This window comes from Canis lupus, chromosome 3 (genome assembly GCF_048164855.1).
Source record: "Canis lupus baileyi chromosome 3, mCanLup2.hap1, whole genome shotgun sequence".
NCBI lineage: Eukaryota > Metazoa > Chordata > Mammalia > Carnivora > Canidae > Canis > Canis lupus.
In genome coordinates, this window is record NC_132840.1 from 88,479,756 (window position 1) to 88,487,615 (window position 7,860).

A 7,860-nucleotide genomic window follows, 5' to 3' on the forward strand; every position below is an offset into this window, starting at 1 on the left:
GCCCCGGCCCGGCTCCGGGGGGCGCGGGGGGCGCGGGGGGCGGCGGGGCCGGGGGGGGCGCGGGGCGCGGGGCGCGGGGCCGGAGCCAGCAGGCGGCGGCGCGGGTCCCTGGGCGGCGGCGGCGGCGGCGGCGGCGGCGCGGGCGCGGGCGCGGGTGCGGGTGCGGGTGCGGGCGGCGGTGACAGCGGCCCCGCCCCGCCCCCGCCCCCGCCCCCCGCGCGGGCCCCGCCCCCTCCGCTCCCCTCCCCTCCCCTCCGCTCCCCTCCGCTCCGCTCCCCTCCCCTCCCCCGCCCCGAGCGCGAGCAGCCGGCGGGACCCGCACGGCCCCGGGCGCTACCAAGCAGGGCGGCGGGGGGGCCCGCGTTGGTCTCGCCCCGGCCCCGGGCCCCGAGGGTTAAAGCGCGGCCCCCCCCCGCCCCGCCCCGCCCCGCCCCGCCCGGCTGCTCCCGGCCCCGCGGCCGCGCTCAAAGGGTGATTGTCTCCGGGCGGGCGGGCGGGCGGGGGCGGGGCTCGGCGGCAGGGCGGCCAGCTGGGGCGGGGGCGGGGGCGGGGGCGGCGCCCCGAGGGCCCCCCTCGGCGCCCCGGACGCTCCGAGGACAAAGCCGGGGGGCGGGGGGCGGGGGGCGGGGACGGAGCGGGCCGCGGCCGCGGGGAGCGGGGAGCGGGGCGGGGGCCGGAGTCCTGCGCAGGCACGTGCGCGTGTGCGGGCGGCGGAGCGTGTGCGGAGGCTCCCGGCGCCCGCAGGCCCCGCACCCCCGGCTGGCCCTCGCCCCGGGCACCTGCCGGCAGGGCCCCTCGGGGCTCGGCACAGCCCAGGGAGGCCAGCTCCTGGAGCAGGGCCGGGGGAGGGGGCCTGGGGGAGGAGGGGGGCCTGGGGACAGCAGAGGGGCCTGGAGGAAGTGGGGGTCCCTGAGGAAGTGGGGATCTCAGGGGAAGCAGGGCCAGAGGATGTCATTGTTCTTTAGAAGCTCAAACTGTCCCACAGGGTGTGCAGCCTTCTTCCCTCTTCCCTTTGCTGAATCAATCAAAGTACTAGGAGCAGGCACCGTGGCTCTGCGCGCCCAGGGCAGATGCTGAGAGGCACCGTCGGTCGCCTCCCCTAACCCTTCCCTGCCCTGGTCACCACCCAGCCGCGGCCCTGCTCCCTCCTGAACATATGTGGTGCTGCAGGGGCAGGGCCGGGGCCGCAAAACCAGCCACTCTGGTCAGGATCTTGAGTTGAGGAAGGGGCCTCATCATCTGCACCATCTCACACATATTTGAAAATATGCTTAGTTCTGCATCTGGGGACAGGTGTCCCTTCCTCTCGCTCCCTCTTCCTTTCCCGTGGTCACTAGGCATCCTTCCCAGCAAGAAGGTTCTTCCAAATCTTTTTTTAAAAACGATTTTATTTATTTATTCATTCATGAGAGACACAGAGAGAGAGAGAGTTATTTATTCATTCATGAGAGACACAGAGAGAGAGAGAGAGAGGCAAAGACACAGGCAGAGGGAGAAGCAGGCTCCATGCAGGGAGCCCGACATGGGACTTGATTCCAGGACCCTAGGATCACACCCTGGACCAAAGGCAGGCGCCAAACCGCTGAGCCACCCAGGGTTCTCAGTTCTTCCAAATCTAACCCGCGTACCTTCTGCTGCAGCACCGGGTCCTGTCCCTGTTCTCCCAGCGAACCCTGGATTGCAGCCATCCGGACTCCTTTTCCGTCCCCTGTTGGAGTCACCCTTGCTCCTTGGACCCTGTGAAGACAGTCTTTCCGGGGACCCGGTTGTCCTTGTCTCCACCTTCTGCGTCCCCTGCGCACCAACTGGAGCAGGAAGGGGCAGGTCACAGGGCACAGAGGAGGGCCCCGGCCGTGAGTTTGCCTGTGGCGCGGGACTGCCTGTCACCCCCACGAAACCAGCGGCCTTGGAGACACAATCCCCAAGTGGCGGGATAGAAGCGCCCTTGTAGACCAACTACTCTCGGCCCCCATTTTACAAGCAAGGGAACCGAACCCCAGGACGATGTCACTGTCAGCAGTGTGTGGGCCATGAGCGTGTTTCCCCCAGTTCCCCAGGACCAGCCGCCTGCGCCTGCGGTCAGCCCAGGCCCAGGCCGTGAAGAGCCTCAGGCCCCTTGCAAAGACACTGCGGGGGTGACCACAGGCGCTCTCCAGTGCTCTCCCTCCCGCTGATGGGAGGCTAATCGGATGGAACAGGATGGGCGACAGGCTTCACCCTTGCTATTCCTATAAGAACAAGAGCGGTAATAAAACTCCTTTCTAGGGACCTGTCTTGCAATTTAGCCCCAGGCTCTATTTACAGAATTTTTAATATTAATTTTTAGAGCCAACTTAAAACAATAATGTGGGATTAAAATTAGCATGATAAGCCTCAGTGAAGAGGGAACAGCCTGCCATTAGTTTCGGTGGGAAGTTTTGGCAACACCCCAAGTGCGTGAACCCGTATAAATACACAAACAGCCATATAGACACCAGATGTGCACACAGCGGCCGATGCACACACAGACACCCACAGCTCTCCTAGGCTTCAAGTGCGTGCACGCGTGCATGCGTGAGTGCATGCCCAAGCCCACCCCCACGCACCGCACCCCACAAGGTGGTTGGGGCCGTAACGGTCGTCCTTTCTCGGTTTTCCTGCTTGGCCTCTGCAGGCCTGTGGAAATCCTTCCCTTCCACATCTGGATTCCGTGCATCCCACGAGTCAGCCCTTGCTTCAAACATCTGGAGCAGCCCCTGCAGCTCCCCTTCCCCCTCTTCCCTGCCAGGGGTCAGTGAGCCCCTCTCCTCAGAGGCCCCCCGAAGCCTACCACCAAAATGTTTAGTATGCACGGCCTGGGGCTGTCCTCTGGGACAAGCTGTTATGTGTTTACTGTGCGGTTGAACAGGATGGGAGCCCTGCCCCTGCTCTGGTCCTGGCCCAGCTCCTGCAGCCCACTCCCAGAACGGTTCCATAAAGCCATCATCTGCAATGCAAAACCCAAGAAACATCTGGGAGGGTCTGTAGGTTTTCTCCAAATCACCTGTGCCCTAATTTAATATGAATGACAATTAGTTTGTTCTTATCAGTTAATTGTTCCCCTTGCGGGTTCCCTCTGCCTGTGCTGGGCCCCTCTTCTAGCAGGCGCTGTGGCCTTCCCATTGGTCATGACACTTCCTTTTCTGGCCGCCTTTCCACCCCCGAGAGGTAACAAAGCTGCCCAGCTGCCCTCTGCCTCTCTGGGGTCCAGGGCGGGGCTTGTGGAAGCCCCATCCCTAGGGAGCCGTTCCCTGCCCCGGGATCCGGGATCCGTAGCGCGGATTGTGCCCAGGTGAATGGACAAGTGGTCCAGGAAGACTCCCCAGCAGTGCCCCTGCTGCAGGTGCTCATCCTCCCTCACCAGCCCCTTCCCCGTGGGTGCTGGGAGTTGAGAGGAAGGGCCTCAGGGTGAACTCCCCAAGGCCCCAAAGCACCCGGCAGGCAGGGACAGGCACTGGGCACGTTCCCGTGGGCTCTCACGGAGCCTGTGCCCGCGCTATCGTGGGTGGCCGAGCTCACGGCCCGGAGAGACAACGGAGAGGAAGCCCCTCAGCCCTTCTCTCTCGTCGGGAGGTCTCTGGTCAGAGCTTTGGATTCTGAACGTTGTCGTTTCCCCATAACAAACTGGAGATGGTGCTTTGGTCTCCAGGACTCCCTCCCTCCCCTTCCCTCTCCAGCAGGGCTGCCTTCTTCCTCAGCTGTGGGCAGAGGCTGGCCCTGCCCTCCTCAGGTCCCCGCATCCTCAAGGAGGGGGCAGATGCACGGCTTGGGGACCCCAGAGTGATCTCAGTTTCTCAAATCCCAGTGCCATTAGCACACGGCCTTCTGTTAGTCTCAGGAGCACAATACGTGATCCAACAATTCCCTTCATTGCGGGGTGCTCTTCGTCCCCTTCCCCTTCACCCATCCCTGTCCCACCTGCCCCCTGGCAACCACTTGTTGGCTCTCCACAGTTGAGAGTCTGTGTCTTGCTTTATCTCTTTATCTTCAGCGCAATTACTGGATGACAGGGTAGCTCTACTGTTAAGGCCTCGGGGGACTTTCATCCTGCTCTGCACAGCGGTGGCTGCGTCACTTGCATTCCCCCCAGCAGTGCACGAGGGTTCCCTTTCCTCCAAAGCCTCCGTAGCCTCCCAAACATAAGGTGAACCCATTTTTGTTTTGCTTTGCTTTCCCCGTGGCTGAGGGAGCCATGAGAGGCTCTGGGAGCAGAGCCCCGTGACTCGGGGGTGCCGCTGTCTGGGGGTGTGGCAACAGTCTCTGTCCTCTTTGGGCAGTGCGGGCACCCCAGGTCACCCCTTGACCTCTCCGACCACTCCCTGGGTACTCCCGGGCCCTGCTATTCAGGCCTGCGTGCTCTCGTTTGTTCGGCACACACCATGTGCCCGTCATAAGCTCCTCGGAGGCCGCGCTCTTCCTGGGCACCAAGGTAGAGCAGCAGTGACAGCAGAGAGAGAAGCTGACTTTCGCCGGGCCCTTGACGTGTACCGGGTGGTGCTCATGCTCTTCGTGTGCATCAACAAGTTTCATGACATTGGTTTATGAGGCACGGTTAACAATAAGGTTCTATTATAAATTCCATTTTATAGGTCAGGAATCCAGGGCATAGTATTTAGGTAATTTAATCAAGGTGACATGTTTAGTGAGCGACAGAGTTGGCATTTGATGCAGGCGGTCTAGTTCTAGAGCTTATATGCGAGGGGCATAACGCACCAGCAGACACACTGCGTGAACACGGGTGTTGGATGAGACATAGCTGGACGCCCTGGGGGCTTAGCAGTTGGGCTCCTGCCTTCGACCCAGGGCGTGACCCCGGGGGCCTGGGACTCCATCCTCAGGACTCCATCCTGAGTCGGGCTCCCTGCATGGAGCCTGCTTCTCCCTCTGCCTGGGTCTCTGCCTCTCTCTCATGAATAGATAAATAAATAAAATCTTAAAAAAAAATGAATGAGATATAAGAAGGAAATCACAGGACAAAGAACTTAGGGGGGATCCTGGGAGGATCAAGGAAAGCCTCTGCCAAGGGGTCACAGTGACGCTGTAACCTGCAGGAGGCAGGGCCAGTGGCACGCAGCGTTGCAGGCCTGAGGCCCCGTCCTAGAGAACGGTAGTAGGCGACGCCAGGAGGCAGGAGAAGGCTCGGTGTGTTTGAGAAAAGGAAAACCACAGGGCAGCGCGGCTGGAGCGTGGAGAGCAAGCACATGGCAATGCAAAGTGAGGAGTGCGCTGTGCTTCAGAGCGTGGGGATTGACGTGCACGACTGACCTCCTGCACACGTGTCTTCTCCAGAGGAGCCGCTCAATAAATATGATGGATGTAGTTGCTTAATTTCCTGCCCAGACTCCCCTCCACGGCCGGGGTGACGGGCAGGCACTTTAGACCTCCGATGTTCACAGAGCTTCTGCGTAAGCGACTCCTTCCTCCTGGGCCACTGTCACCTTCTTTTGGAACTTGGAGGACATAAAGAAGGACTAAGGGGACACCTCGGGGCTCAGCGGTTGGGCGCCTGCCTTCAGCCCAGGGCGTGATCCTAGAGACCCGGGATGGAGTCCCGCTTCGGGCTCCCTGCACGGAGCCTGCTCCTCCCTCTGCCTGTGTCTCTGCCTCTCTCTCTCTTTATGTCTCTCATGAATAAATAAATCAAAATCTTTTTAAAAAAGGACTAAGAATCTTTCCTCTTAGGTGCTTTGATTTCATTCATTCATTCATTCGTTCAACCAATTTCTGGGAGGCTGCTCTGTGCTGGGACTTCCACTAGGTGCAGAAAAATAGAGAAATGAAAGATATGGCTCCTGCTCCTCTCACGCCTGGGGTTTCTGTTTCCGTTGGCCATCCGTTTTTCCCCATGTGCCCCACCACTGGATTTTTCTGAAAGAAAGAAGAGGAATGGGTTGTCTGGGGAGCAAGCTGAGACCCGGGCAAGCCTGCTGCCCAGGACATAATGGGCGGGGGGAGGAGGGGCGATGACCTCCAAATTTTTCCTCATCACCCAAGGTGCTTGGTATCATAACTGCTTTTGAGAGGAGATGAAGAATGGGGCCGTGACAGTTACAGGTAAAATCTAGACTTAATTAGTGATTTCTGATCAAGCATATTCTCAAAGAAAAGTTTGGTGTGGGCAGCCCTGGTGGCGCAGCGGTTTAGCGCCGCCTGCAGTCCAGGGCGTGATCTGGAGACCCTGGATCGAGTCCCACATCAGGCTCCCTGCATGGAGTCTGCTTCTCCCTCTGCCTGTGTCTCTGCCTCTCTCTCTGCATCTCTATGAATAAATAAATAAAACCTTAAAAAAAAGAGAATGTCTTAAAAAAAAAGAAAAGTTTGGTGTTAAAAGGTTTGAGAAATCTTTTTTTTTTTTTTTTACTCAGTGTATCAGAAGCAGACCTCTCACAATTCCTTAGGCCTTGCTCTTCTTTTCCTCCCTCCCTCCCTCCTTTCTTTCTTTCTTTCTTTCTTTCTTTCTTTCTTTCTTTCTTTCTTTCTTTCTTTCTTTCTTTCTTTCTTTCTTCCTTTCCCCTGGACCCATGAGAACAGCAGAGTCGAGGAGGGGAAACTCAGCACCAGTGGGCATTGATGCTCTTTGCCCAGCCAGCATGTGGGCTGATCTATGTGTTACAGCAGAAGGAAAATAAATAACTCACACTAAACTCTCTCCGACAGCCTCATTGATCACGCGAGGCTGAGGGGACTGAAGAACACATCCCCTCTGGTTTTGTAAAACAAGCAAGAGCCTGTCAGGATTTCTGGGCAGCAAGGAGAAGTTTTGGACGTGTGAATGGAAAGGGTGCTGAATGTTGAGGATCAGCTTTTCCTCAGACTTTGGGAAGAAATGATGGAGGCAAGGCCACTTATGGAGGCAGAGCCTGGCCAGTCAGTGAGATCCCCAGGATGACATTCTGGAACCTCCAGCTCGGACAATCAGCCCCCAGGCTACGGTGGCTGCTCACCGGGCAGCCCACCCAAGATGCCCGCACCCAGGCCTGTGACTGGGAAGATGGCCTTTCATTTGATCTCTCCTCCCTGGCTGCCCGCACTCAGGGTCTCTGTAAGGGAGCTGGTGATGTGTCCTCACATGGCCTACGGATGGATCACGGGGTGAAGGAGTTAGGGAGAGCTCTAATAGGGCCCCCTGGGTTAGAGCACGCATCCGATAGCTCTAATTCTCCAGCTCCGTTTTCCACAAATGGATGGTCATTTTGGGCTTTGTGGTCTCTAATCCCTCGTTCAGCAGAGCAAACACCCTAAATCCTCAATAATGTAGGTTTTACTGTGTCACACGTCTGTATCTACGTTTCAGCACCGCGGCCAGCGCCTCTCTGTTGCGGCATATGCTCCCGCATCTGAGCCCGAGCGGAATCCGGGCCCTGGAAGCTCAGCCCGGGCTTGGCAGGGGGCCTCCCGGCACGGCAGCCGGGCTAACATCCACACAAAACCCTGTTTCCAGGCCCTGTAGCTGTGTTTCTTTGAAAAAGACGGAATCGGGATCCCTGGGTGGCGCAGCGGTTGGGCGCCTGCCTTTGGCCCAGGGCGCGATCCTGGGGACCCGGGATCGAATCCCATGTCGGGCTCCCGGTGCATGGAGCCTGCTTCTCCCTCTGCCTGTGTCTCTGCCTCTCTCTCTCTCTCTCTCTCTTTCTCTGACTATCATAAATAAATAAAAAAAAATATGAAAAAGACGGAATCTTTAAAATGATGTCCAGGTAAGGGATAGAGTGGGAACCACACAGTCGCGTACTGATTGGGAAAGGTTAAGAGAGCCCGTGTCCCAGCTGAGGAAGCCGACCTAGATCAGGGACAGCAAATCCATTCTCTCTTGCGCGCCGATTTCAGTGAACTGGTTGTGGA